The 13,561-nt window shown below is 37.0% G+C and overlaps 1 protein-coding gene across 5 annotated transcripts in view; it reads left to right on the top strand.

The window, feature by feature from the left end:
• Positions 1 to 13,561, top strand: part of TEC (tec protein tyrosine kinase) — a 122,073-nt gene that overhangs the window by 46,388 nt on the left and 62,124 nt on the right. Inside the window, exon 2 of one of the 5 annotated variants that reach the window (XM_074324652.1) lies at positions 12,855 to 12,986. The exons of the other annotated variants lie outside the window; for them this stretch is intronic. The gene's annotated coding sequence lies outside the window, so the exon portion shown is untranslated. The remainder of the gene's footprint in view (positions 1 to 12,854; positions 12,987 to 13,561) is intronic. 5 annotated transcript variants of the gene reach the window in all.

Below are 13,561 nucleotides of genomic sequence, written 5' to 3'. Positions count from 1 at the left end.
AAGGATTAGTAGGTCTACATATTTTCATGGTCCATTGGCATTTACTCTCTGTCAAAGTCTCCATTTAGATATTTTTCCTTTTTATTCTATTAGGTTTTCTGCTTTTCTTCTTTGTTTTTAAAAAAGTACCAAATATATATTCTGAATCAAACCCATAGTCTGTATATCCTTTGCAAATACTTGTTTGTACTTGTGGCTTGTCTTTTAATTTTCTTAATGATATCTTTTTTTTTCTTATTGTGGTAAAATACATAAGAAAATTTACCATTGTAACCATTTTAAAGTATATGATTCAGTGGCATTAAGTACATTTGTAATGTTGTGCAATAGTCACTACTATCTATTAGGTTGCTGCAAAAGTAATTGTGATTTAAAAGGTTAAAAATAATTGCAAAAACCGCAGTTACTTTTGCACCAATATAATAGTTCCAAAACTTTTTCATCATCCCAAACAGAAATCTTGAGAATGTTCTATATGCCCTTGAGAAGAGTGTACATTTTGTTGCTTTTGGATGGGATGTTCTGTATATATCTGTTAAGTCCATCTTGTTTCCTGTGTCATTTGAGGCCAATATTTCCTTATTGATTTTCTTTCTAGATGATCTACGTTGATTAAGTGGGTTATTAAAATCCCCTACTGTTATTGTATTGATGTTTTACTTCTCCCTTTAGCTCTGTTAATATTTGCTTTATATATTTGGGTGCTTCTATGTCAGGTGCATAAATATTTACAAATGGTATATCCTCTTGTTAGACTGACCCTGGTATCATTATGAAATACCCTTCTTTGTCTCTTAGTACAGTCTTTGTTTTAAAGTCTGTTTTGTCTGATATGAGTATAGCTATTCTAGCTTCCTTTTGATTTCCATTTGCCTTGAATATCCTTTTCCATCCCTTCACTTTCACTTTGTGTCCTTATATTTAAAGTGATCTCTTGTAGGCAGCATATAGGTGGGTCTTTTTTAAAAAATCCGTTCAGCCACTCTGTCTTTTGATGGAAGAATTTAGACCATTTACATTTAAAGTAATTATTGTTTGGTATGTCCTTACTGCCATTTTGTTGATTGTTTTTGTTTCTGTTTTTGTTTTTTTGGCTGTTTTTGTAGTTCCTCTCTGTTCCTTTCTTCTTCTCTTGCTCTCTTCCTTTGTGGATGATGACTATCTTTAGCAGTACATTTATATACTTTTCTTTTTACCTTCTATATGCCTATTTACTGTAGCTTTTACTTTGTGGTTACCATGTGGCTTGCAATAACAACCTATATCTATAACAGTATATTTTAAGTTGATAACAACTTAAGTTTGATTGCGTTCTAAAGCTCAACATTTTTACTCCCCCCATGCTTTATGTTTTTGATGTCACATTTTACATCCTTTTTATCTTGTATATACCTTAACTAATAACTGTAACCATAGTTATTTTTTAATTATTTTTAACTTTTGTCCTTTAATCTTCATGCTAGTTTTATAAGTGATTAATCTGCTACCTTTATTATATATTTACCCATCCAGTGATACTTAGTCTTTCATATGTTCTTATTGTTGCTAATTAGAGCCCTTACTTTTCAGCTTAAGGAAGCTTCTTTAACATTTCTTGTAAGGCTGAGTTAGTGGTGATGAATTCTTTTAGCTTTTGCTTGTCTGGAAAACTCTTTATCTCTCTAATTCTGAATAACTTTGCAGAGGAGAGTATTCTTGATTGGAAGTTTTTGTTCTTTCAGCATTTTGAATATATGGTGCTACTTCCTTCTGGTTGCAAAGTTTCTGTTAAAAAAATGTGCTAGGTCTTCTATTTGGTACCGTCTTATATTTATTTTCCATCTTTTTGTTGAAGTTCTCACTGTGTTTATCCATTCTTCTTCCCAGTTCAGTGAGCATCTTTATGACCATTACTTTGAGCTCTTTACTAGGTAAATTAATTATTTCTGTTTCACTAAGGTTTTTTTCCTGAGGTATTATCTTTTTCTTTCATTTGGAACCATATTTCTTTGTTTCTTCATTTTGCTTGACTCTCTATGTTGGTGAGTATGCATTAGATGAAACAACCACCTCTCCCAGACTTGAAGAAGTGGCCTTGTGTAGGAGATGAACCTTGTCATCAACCTTGTCCCAGCTTTTGGTTGTCACTCAAGCCTTTGTGCTTGTCCAAGCAGCCTATTGTATTTTTAATGGCTCCCAGGAGTTGAAGATGTGCCAAGACCTGCCAGTGTCTCACAGGGAGGATCTCCTCACCCACAGTCAAGCTGATTGTAAGCCACATTTGCAGGCAGCAGCTATTAAAAGTATGCAAACATATGCAGTCCTATGGGACTGCAGGCATAAGCTCCACTGGCCACCAGAGCCAGGTGATTTGATGGTGGCCTCTGGGTAGCAAAGGCAAAGACTGGAGTTCCAAATGAGTATATAAGCTATTCTCTGGAAGAAGCTCTTTTATGGGACAGATAACACGTTAGGCTGCATAACAAGTCTTAATAAAATTTAAGAGGATTGAAATCATATCAAATATCTTTTCTGGCCATAATGATATGAAATGAAAAATCAATTACACAAAGAAAACTGGAAAATTTACAAACATATGGTGATTAAATAACATGCTGCTAAACAACTAATGGGTCAAAGAATAATTCAAAAGAGAAATAAAAAAATACCTTGAGACAAACTAAAATGGAAATATATCAAAATTTATGGGAAGCAGCACAAGCCTACTTCATGAAACAAGAAAAATCTAAAACAACCTAAGTTTACACATCAAGGAACTAGATAGAAAGACAACAAAGTTAGTAGAAGGAAATAACAAAGATTAGAGCACTGCTAATCTTTGTGAAATAGAAACTAAAAAGTGAAATAGAAACTAAGTGAAATAGAAACTAAAAAGACAATATAAAAGATCAATGGAATTAAGAGCTGGTTCTTTGAAAACATAAACAAAATGGACAGACCTGTAGCTCGACTCACCAAGACAAAAAGAGAACTCAAGTAAGTAAAGTCAGAAGTAAAAGAGAAGTTACAACTAGTACCACAGAAATACAAAGGATCGTAAGAGACTCCTATGAACAATTATATGCCAGCAAATTGGACCACCTAAAAGAAATGGATACATTTCTAGAAACTAGTCTACCAAGACTGAATCACAAAGACGTGAAAATATGAACAGACTGATTAGTAATAAGGAGATTGTATTAGTAATCAAAAACCTCCCAAACAAAAGTCCAGGATCAAACAGCTTCACTGGCGAATTCTACCAAACATTCAAAGATGAATTCATACCAGTCTTTCTTAAACTCTTCCAAAAAACAGAAGAGAAAGGAACTCTTCAAAACTAGTTGTACAAGGCCAGCATTAACCTGATACCAAAACTAGTTAAGGATGTTATAAGAAAAGAAAATCACAGGCTAATTAATAGCCCTGATGAACATAGATGCAAAAATCCTCAACAAAATATCAGCAAACTGAATTCAACAATATATTAAAAGGATCATTCACTATGATCAAGTAGGATTCATTCCAGGGATGCAAGGATGGTTCAACATGCACATATCAGTCATTGTGATGGACCACATTGACAAAATAAAGGATAAAATCATATGATCATTACAGCTAACATCATACTCAATGGTAAGAGGCTGAAAGCTTTCTCCCTAGGATCAGGAACAAGACAAGGATGTCCACTATCACCACCTTTATTCAATATAGTATTGGAAGTCCTAGCCAGAAGAATTAGGCAAGAAAAAGAAATAAGAGGTATCTAAATTAGAAAGGAAAAAGTAAAACTGTCATTATTTGCAGACTACATGATATTGTATATAGAAAATCCTAAAGACTCCATCAAAAAGCAGTTAGGACTAATAAATGAATTCAAGAAAGTTTCAGGATACAAAATTAATACGCAAAAATCAGTTACATTCATAAATACTAATAAGAAACTATCAGAAAGAGAAATTAAGAAAACACTCCTTAAAACTACATCAAAAAGAATAAAATAAAAATAGGAATAAATTTAACCAAGGAAATGAAAGACTTGTTTACTGAAAACCACAACTATTTCATGCTCGTGGACTGGAAGAATTAATATTGATAAAATGTCCACCCAAAGCAATTTACAGATTCGTTGCAATCCCTATTAAAATTCCAATGGCATTCTTCACAGAAATAGAACAAGCAATTCTAAAATTTGTATGGAGCCACAAAAGACCCTGAATAACCAAAGCCATCTTGAGAAAGAAGAACAAAGGTGGTAGCTTCATGCTCCCTGACTTCAAACTATATTACAAAGCAATAGTAATTAAAACAGTATGGTGTTAGCATAAAAACAGATACAAGATCAATGCACCAGAGTAGAGAACCCGAAAGTAAACCCATACATATATGGTCAATTAATTTACAAGAAAGGAGCCAAGAATATACATGGGAAAAGTGTCTCCAATCCACGGGACAGTGTCTCCAATAAGTGGTGTTAGACAAACTGGACAGAAACATGCAAAAGAATGAAATGGGCCCACTATGTTATACCACACAAAATTTAACTCAAAATTAATTAAAGACTGGAATGTAAGATGTAAAACCATAAAACTCCTAGGAGAAAACATAGGCAAAACCTCCTTGACATTGGTCTTAGTGATGATTTTTAAAATCTGACACCAAAAGCAAAGGAAACAAAAGTAAAAATCAACAAGTGGGACTACATCAAACTAAAAAGCTTCTTTATAGCATAGGAAACCATCAACAAAATGAAGAGAAAACCTACTGAAAGGGAGAAATTATTTGCAAATCATGTATGTGATATGTAATTTGGTTAATATCCAAAATATATAAAAAGCTCATACAACCCAATACAAAAAACAAAAACAAAAAAAGCAAAAACAAAAGAAAAGACAAAGAAAACAATTAATTTAAAAATAGACAGATGAACAGGTACCTGAAGAAGTGCTCAACATCATGAATCATCGGAAATGCAAATCAAAACCACAATGAGATGTCACTTTCATACTTGTTAGTATGGCTATTATAGAAAAGATAAGAAATAACGAGTATTGGCGAGAACATGGAGAAAAGCGAACCTCTGTGCACTATTGGTGGGAACGTAAATTGGTGCAGCCACTACAGAAAACTGTACGGAGGTTTCTCGAGAAATTAAAAATAGAACTACCATTTCTGGTATTTATCCAAAGAAATGAAATCACTAACTCGAAAAGATATGTTCTCGTCCATTGCATATATTGCCGTTCATTGCAGCCATGTGTACAATAGCCAAGATACGGAAACAATCTAAGTGCCCACCAATGGATGAATGGATAAAGAAGTGATATATATTCATATATATAAATATTCATGTAATATTTGTGTATATGAATTATAGTCATACATAATGAGTTACAATAATATATATTTATTTAGACATATGAATATTATTCAAACATAAAAAAGAATGAAATCTTTGCCATTTGTGACAATATAGACGGACCTTGAGGACATTATGCTAAGTGAAATAAATCAGTCAGAGAATGACAAATAGCATATTATCTCTCTTATATATGGAATATTAAAAAAAAAAGCATGCTGATAGATATAGAAAACAGATTGGTGATTGCCAGAGGCAGGTTTGGGGGTGGGAGAAATGGATGGGTAGGGAATTAAATATTTAAAAAAAAATGATTAGGACAATAAAACAAATCACAATAAAACTTAGAATTCATAGTCTTCCTTATTTTACAATAAATTTATAAATTTATTAAAACATCTTTTGAAAGTCAAAGTGAGCTGCTTCCCATACATTCTGAGATAAGCAAACCGTTGGTTCCTAAATTGCAATAAAATGTTCTCAGCACTAAGTTTTACAAAGATTACACCAAAGAAACTTAAATGAGACTTACTTAGCATGTCAACATGTAGTTTTCATTTCCTCCATAGGGACACTGACACACCACTAGAAATATTTTCTGTTTTGTTTTTATTTAGAAACAAGTTTAATTAGGTTCTTTGCTAATAGCTTTTATTCCATGTTTTTAAATGACTAAACTTTACACATAACATCCTGCACGTCTACCTCTAATTTTGGATAGTCTTTAAGACTATTAAATATAAGAATGGGGAGTCAGCAAATGTAGGTCTAGTGCATTTTTGGTCTGGGGTATCAGGGAGTCACATAATTACTCTGAACCTTAGTAATCTTGTGTTTAAAAGGTGAGAGAAGAGTAGCATCTGCCTTACCTATTTTACACAGTTGTAAAATCTAATTTAACAATGGTGGTAAAGGCATTTTGCATCTTTAAAATAATTAGTTATCACTATTAATGCTGATTTGATTGCCATTATCTATAAATCATCTGAAGTCAGAAAATATTAAATCTTGTAAGTTCAGATGGCACAAAATTACATAATTTACATCTGAAAAACTGCATATAACTTTGATCATTTCTGAAAACAAATGAAAAAAAGCAACTGGAAACTATCAAGAGGGGTCACTAAAATGTCCAAAGGGATGGGCTGCTAGTATAAAGGAATAGACATTATAGAATCCTAATGACTGATCCAAAGAGGGCCAAGAAAGAAAAGCAATGGATCTTGAAAAATAAAAATAAAAAAAATAAAAAGAAAGAAAAAAAGAAACCTGTACTCATTAAGTAGTCGATCCCCACTGAGCCCTTGGCAGCCACTAATCTGCTTCCTGTCTCTGGATTTTCGTATTCTGGATATTTCATGTAAATAGAATCATACTTTTTATGACTGGCTTCTTTTACTTAGCATAATGTTTTCAAGGTTCATTCATGTTACAGTATTTATCAGTACCTCATTCCTTTTTTAACTAATAATAGTGCATTATGTTGATATACCACATTTTGTTTATTAATTCATGTGTTGATGGATAGTTGGGTTGTTTCCCCCTTTGGTTATTGTGAATAGAACTGCTGTGAATATTTGTGTACAAATTTTTGTGTGGATATGTTTTCATTTCTCTTGCTGGGTCATTAGGTAACTATGTTTAATGGTTTGAGGAACTACTAAACTGCTTTCCAAAGGGGATGTGGTGACATTTTACATTCCCACCAGGACTGTGTGAGGGTTTTAGTTTCTCTACATTCTCCTTAAGACACTTATTGTCATCTCTCTTGTTTATTCTAGCCATCCTAGTTGGTGTGAATTCATATGTTGTTGTGTTTTTTATTTGAATTTCCCTTTTTGATACGAATTTCCCTTATGGCTAATAATGTTGAACACCTTTTCATGTAGCCGTTTTCTTTTTAAAAATGCATGTATGCTTGCTATCTTTGGTTAGGCAACAGAACCTGTCTGGCAGGAACTTCATCTTTATTTGATTTTTAATGAGGGAGACAGTGGTGTGGTAGTAAATGTTTTGCAACTGGGAATTGAGGGAGAAGCCCTGATTTTTAGCATTTGCCAATGCCCATGGGGGAAGTACTGCCACCATGGCAGATTTCCAATAGACTCCTGTGAGCTGGCGCAAGCTGACTCCAACACATCAGTGGAAGGGAGGGATTGTGAAGTGAGCCTCCTTAGAGCTGCCTGGTAGCAGAGGGGTGCCATGCACATGTTAGTCTAAAGAGAAAAGGGTATAGTATTTATTGAGTGTCTCCTGCATATTTAATCTTTACCACAATCATATTTTGAAGCAAGGCTTACTATCTTATTTTCAGAGAAATCCAAGGCTTAGGGAACTAATTAACTCAGTGATTCACAGCTAGTAAGTGTCAAAGTTGGCATGTAAATCAGCTCTTTCTTACTCCAAAGCTCATTCTAGTTTACCAACTGTTTTGGAGGGATGGGGGGATCGCCAACACACACACCCCCTTCAATTAATTGCTAGGGGGACTCACAGGACTTAGCATATTGTTATACTCATGACCATCATTTATTACAGCAAAAGGAGACAAAGCAAAATCAGCAGAGGGAAATGCACATGGGGTGAAGCCCGGAGGAAACCAGACACAAGCTTGTAAGAGTCCTTTCTCAGTGGAGTCACACAGGCCATACTTAAAACCTCCAGCAGTGAGTTGTGACAACGTAGGTGAAATGTCACCTGCCAGGATGCTCATTAGCGACTCAGTGCCTAAGGCACTGGTTGGGTATGTAGGCACCCTCTGCCTAGAATGTCCCCAAAATCCAGTCTCCAGAAGGAAAAGCAGATGTTCAGCATAAACCATGTTGTTTGTGTAAACAATTTAGGTACAATTAGCTGTTCTTAATCAGTATTGGGAACAGTGGGAACCTTCCAAAAGGCCAAGTTCCCAGATGCCAGACAAGGGCCAACTGGAGAAAGGCAATTAGGCCTTTCTAAGAGTAGCAGTTTCAGGCCTGCTGTGTTAACTCTTTTCTGCACACTAGCCAAATGCAAAAATAGGAAAGAAAGTGGAAAAAGGACAGAGACCATTTCTGCTTATCATTATCCCCTCTTCCCCTCCCAGTGCCTGCATAGAATTTGATACATGCTGGGTTTCTAATAATGGCTCCCTGAGCTGTGTGGGTCCTCACTGATACCCAGCCCCTGTGTGTGTCTGCTGTCGGTAGAGCCTCTGTGCTTGAAAAGTCTGTGCTTGTGAAGTCTCTGGGTTAACCCAGAACCAACAAATCATGATTCATTATGACTGCTTCGCCCAGACATCTCAGGGTAGCTTCATAACTCCAACTCTGAATTCTCAGTGACTTTTCACTCTTAAAAGGTTTTAATTTGAAACACTGAGGCCTATTTGTGTCTTCAGTGGAAATATTGGTTCTTTTGTTCCACTGCCCCAGACACACTGCCTCAGACTCACTTTTACATTGGTGAACTTTAACTAAAAATGGAACAGTTTCCTTCACCTGACCTCCATGTCGGGGTCACATGTTGGGGGTCACGTCTTCCTTTGTTCTCATGGGTAGTCTGACTGAATGTCTGCGCTGTATCCAGTTGTCACAAGCACATCCAAGGGGGGCTCTGTTTTAGAGGAACAGGTTTGGGAAAGAGCGTATCAGGGTACCACGAGCTGACTAAAACTTGGGTTCCATTCCTTCTGAGTTACGAGACAGATCAATTAAAGAAAAGAAAACCAGCTTACCTTCTCTTTGACCATTTTCCTCAGTACTCAAGTGAAGTAGAAGTTATTTTCTTGCCTATGGCTTTGCATAATTATTTTTCCACTAATTTCTTTAATGTAATGGCTGAAAATATTCTCTTTTTGAGTTAAAAAAGATTTTCTGACTAAAACATGAAGCATTGGTTCTGATGTCACATGGCCAGTGTTAAAATACTGGCCTCTGTCACTCACTAGCTTATATGATTCTGGGCAAGTGAACTTAACCACTTTGTGCCTCAGTTTCCTCATCTGTGAAATGGGGTAAGAATAGTCACTACCTTATAGGGTTGTTGTAGGGATAAGTTGAGCTAATGTATCTAAAACATACACTAAATGAATTTCAAGCAAAACTTGAAGAAAAGTTAGTAATATTGCTGTTATATTATTGTTAACCCTAGGTATATAAAGATCTATTCTTTCTTTTTGACTGCTCATGCTGATTTGAGTAAATAAAATTCCTTACCTTCTCCCCCACATTCTTTAAAACTTTATTTAAGTAACAAGGGGAAATTTAATAAAATTCCTTACCTTCTATCCCGCACTCCTTTAAAACTTTATTTAATTAACCATGGCAAGTTCCGGGGTGGTGAATAAAAGCCTGTCTACCTTAAAGCAAGCCACCGTATGCTGGAATCAGGCAGCCTGGTGTTCCGCCTGTGACTGTTTCTGATTCTGTGAGCTGAGGAACCACTGACTGGGCTCTTGGTTCTCAGAATGGGGGTGGGGATGAGGCGAGATCCTCCTCCCCCTGCCCTGGAATACAGTCCCCTCCAAAGTCTCTCTCCAGTCTCAGAGTCTCCTCCCATCGCACCAGCCTCTTAGAACATTCTGTTTCTCCTGAGCCTTTCTCCTCTTTCCTTATCCTCCCCCTGGCCTGTGTCTCTTAGATCCCACTTCCTTGTTCTTACAATGCCAGCTAGAAGTGATCTCCCTGACTCTTTCATGGCCTCTAGCCCTTCTTGTTCACTCAGTGAATAATTGGCACTTATCTCCTCGCGTGAATGTCATCGTTTTCCTGCTTCCTTTCTGGCTGCTCCTTCTTGTCTCCTTCCAGAGTTGGTGTTCCTCTAGGTTCTATTCTAGGGCCTCTTTCCTCACTCCGCACTCGCCTTCGGATACACGCTGTAGTCCAGTGGCTTTGGGTTAGCAGCTATGTGCTGATGACTTCTCCAATCTGTACTTCCCAGCCTGATATCTCTTCTGAGGTCTACAAGTTTTCACAGGCAACTCAAATTCAAAATGTCTGAAAAGAAACTCAAGATGTCCCCCTACCATCTTTAGCTCAGTCATTGTACCACGGTCTACCCAGCTGCTTGTTCTAGAAACCTGAGAGTTAGTCTAAACTTACCCTTCTCCCTCACCCTCTCTTATGTCTGGACTCTCAACGGGTTTTGTTGATTCTACGTTCTAAATATATCTCAGCCCTGCCACTCTTCCCCATCTCTACTACCACCATGATCCAAGCCACCACTGCTGCTTCTTGAGTGAATACAGTAGCCTCTGTATCAGTTAGGATTGAGTTAGGCTATATATCACATAAAACCACTAAATAATAGTAGCTTAACCATAGTATTTCATTTTTTTTCTATGTGGAAGAAAAAAGGACTGCAGGCAGGCTGTTCTGAACTGGTGTGGTGGATCCAACTTAGGGATCTTGGATCCTGGCTTTCCCTTCCATCGTCCTAGCTTATAGTTTTAATTTTGGCCCAAGATAGCTGCTGGAGCTCCAGCCACTTTGTCTGAATTGCAGGCTGGATGGAGGAAGAAAGACAGAAAAGAAGGGACTTCTCCCACCTGAGTCAACTCCCTTTAAGAGCCTTCCTTTATGTTCCATGAAAGACTTCTGCCTAGATCTCATTGACTAGTCCTTAACCACAAGGCCATACTTAGCTGCAAAGGGAGCTGAGAAATAGTCATTTATTCTGGGTATCAATGTACCTAACTTAAAAGTCAGGGTTCTGTTACTGATGAAAGGTTGATATGGTGGGTAGACAGCTAGCGATCTCTGCCACATCCTAATAGGCTGCTCTGTCCACTCTAGCTCTGTCAAGTCTGTTGTACACAATGGCCACAGTGATAGTTTCCTTTTTTTTTTTAAATTGGAGGATGTTGGGGAACTGTGTGTTTTTCCAGGACCCATCGGTCATTATCCTCCTTCAACCTAGTTGTGGAGGGCGCAGCTCAGCTCCAAGTCCAGTCACCATTTTCAATCTTTAGTTGCAGGGGGCACAGCCCACCATCCCGTGCGGGAATTGAACTGGCAACCTTGTTGAGAACTCCCACTCTAACCGACTGAGCCATCCGGCCGCCCCCCAGTGATCTTTTGAAAACACAAATATGATCATGTCCCTCCCCTACTTAAACCCTTTAGGAGATTTTCATTATCCCCAATTTAAATATCAATGTCTTCATGGCCTATGGTCCCAACAGCCTGTCCATCTGTATACCATGTTTCCCTGAAAATAAGACCCAGCCGGACAATCAGCTCTAATGTCTTTTGGAGCAAAAATCAATATAAGATCCGGTATTATTTTATATTTATTATATTATATTATATTAAAGACCTGGTCTTATATTATAGTAAAATAAGACTGGGTCTTATATTAATTTTTGCTCCAAAAGACACGTTAGAGCTGATTATCCAGCTAGATCTTATTTTTGGGGAAACATGGTACATTAATCTGCAGTTTTTTCTCTTTTTCACTTCCGACCTTCCCGCTCTCCAGTATTTCTGTTCCGCAAAGGTACTTGGCTCCTTTCACCTTAGAACATGTTCTTTAGCTGTGTCCTCTGTCTAGAATCCATGTCTCCTCTCCCTTGACTGGCTAACTTCAGCTTCAGGTTTCAGCTTAAATATCACTTCCTCAGTACCTCTCTGATCTTCCAGGTTAGATTCGTTTTCCCTGTGTAATATCACTTTGTACCTCTGATCTCTATTTAATAAATTATTAGTACAATTAGTTTTTCAGCATCCCTCCCTTTCTTCCTCCCTCCCTCTGTCTCCTATAAGCTTCAGGTGAAGGCATTGCTTAGCCCGGTACTTGACCTTTGATAAATAATAAACGGTTGTTGAATGACCGAATGGGATTTATGTTCAAGGATGGATAGGTTGGATTTATTTTGAATCATGTTAAAGAGAAGTAAGTGAAAGACATAAGGAGAGATGTCTTGCTAGGTAGTCAGAGATGCAAAATCCGGCGCAAGTGAGAAGTAGGGATTAGAGAAGTAAATTTGAAATCATCAGATCTAGTCCATTTAATGCTGTTTATCCTATAAGGAGGCATTTTCCTGAGGGGATGCACAGTGGGCTTTGAAGCCAGACAGTCTGTTCTGAACCCTGGATTTGTCATTTACCAGCTGTGACATTGGGTTGTTGATAAAACTCTCAGTCTCAGTTTCTTTATCTGTAAATGGAGAAACTACCCTGCTGGACCATGTGTATGCAGACAGAATATTACAAACTCTTCTGTCTGTTTGGTTCAAAAGCACTTTAAGAAGGAAGATATTCCTACTTTAAAAACAGAGACAATGGAAAACATACTCATTGTATCATTTCCTGGTCATCCTGAATGCACACCTTTTGCATAGTGAAAATCAAAATTGCTTTCTGGAGTTAGGAACAGAATGGCTTGGGAAATCTTTTGTAGTATTTTTTTTATTTTTTTATTTACCAAATACTTCTATAGTGCTTGCCATGTGTATGTATGGTCTTCTGTGCTTTGCAAGTATTAACTTTAATCCACTGAACTTTATAAGGTAAATGCAGTTATCATTCCCATTTTACAGATGAGGAAACTGAAGGACAGAGAGGTTGAATGCCTCAGCCAAGGCTGTAGAGCCAGTACGTGGCAGAGCCCAGGACCCAGCCTAAGCTGTCTGATTCTAAAGCCATGAACCATTACACTGCACTGCTTCTGGGTAATTCTGTGATACTTTTTGGCTGGCTAAATTGTGTGTCTACATAGGATCAGACTTACATTCATCTTTATATTCACCAGAACATGAAGTCCTCTAGAGAGCCTAACAAACTGGTAAAAGTATCGCTTTGTCATATGACTGTTACACTTGAAAGGAGGAGAAATTTTTAACTAAAGGTGCTCTCTGCTATTGTGTGTCAAGGCTGTGAGTTACCAGAGATCAACTGTTCCTAACGTTAAAAGGAAGTGCTAATATAGTTGCTGGCTGATTCAGAATTGGTTTCATACTGTAAGACAACTAAAATAACAGCCTCAAGGGATAAAAATAGTACGGTCACGTGCAACATTAACAGTCCTTTTTAAAAACAGAATCATAAGACCCATGAAGTAAAAGTTAGTCTTTTTTCTGGTTGAAAAGAATGGATGATGGTAGATACTGGTTATTTCTATTATGTTCTCCTGTAATTTTAGGCAACTGATATTTGTTATGACCCAAGGAGGAATCTCATTCATGACATTTTATTTTGTAAGGCACAGTCAAATTTGACACCACTTCTCAGAAGATCTTTTCCTGGA

The sequence above is a fragment of the Rhinolophus sinicus genome, linkage group LG02 (assembly GCF_036562045.2).
Source record: "Rhinolophus sinicus isolate RSC01 linkage group LG02, ASM3656204v1, whole genome shotgun sequence".
In the NCBI taxonomy this organism is placed as follows: Eukaryota; Metazoa; Chordata; class Mammalia; order Chiroptera; family Rhinolophidae; genus Rhinolophus; species Rhinolophus sinicus.
Note: the sequence above shows the minus strand (reverse complement) of the source record. Positions and strands in the feature narration are given on the sequence as shown.